This window comes from Wasmannia auropunctata, unplaced genomic scaffold (genome assembly GCF_000956235.1).
Source record: "Wasmannia auropunctata unplaced genomic scaffold, wasmannia.A_1.0 LD336092.1, whole genome shotgun sequence".
Taxonomy (NCBI): domain Eukaryota; kingdom Metazoa; phylum Arthropoda; class Insecta; order Hymenoptera; family Formicidae; genus Wasmannia; species Wasmannia auropunctata.
The window spans coordinates 3,206,136-3,206,607 of record NW_012026798.1 but is presented as its reverse complement, the minus strand read 5'-3'; the positions used below and the strand labels follow the sequence as shown (position 1 = coordinate 3,206,607).

General features: G+C 28.0%; 1 protein-coding gene across 1 annotated transcript in view; it reads left to right on the top strand.

The window, feature by feature from the left end:
* The window catches only part of LOC105447802, an 11,693-nt gene that overhangs the window by 745 nt on the left and 10,476 nt on the right, over window positions 1-472 (top strand). The window lies entirely within an intron of this gene.

Here is a 472-nt window from a genome sequence, read left to right as displayed (position 1 = left end):
CGTGTGCTCTTCCGATCTTGATGATCCATTATTACTCAATGTTAATGAATATACATATATTAATGATATATCGTATTAATAAAATTATTTAAAAAATGAAGATATATTTTTTTATAAATGTTAAAAGGATACTGCAGTAGTGTTAAATATTAATAGTACCACTGTAGTAGTGCTAAAAACTTAGTGTCACTAAAGGTATGTTCTGTTTCATACATTATGCACCTGATGTATCATTTTATCCTGATTTAACAGTAAAAATCAAAAATAAAATTAATAAAAGAAGTAAAAAAGGGCCAACGAGCCAAAGCTTGTCTAAATTTTAAAATCCGTGGTCTTCAATTCGATAAAAAGTATTGTTCGCAAACTCCTTATGTGATCTCATATCAAAGACGAAGATGATGGTTAAACGTCGAAAATATTAAAAATTCTAATAAGCCATTCTGCAATACATGTACCGGAAAAAACATGTATC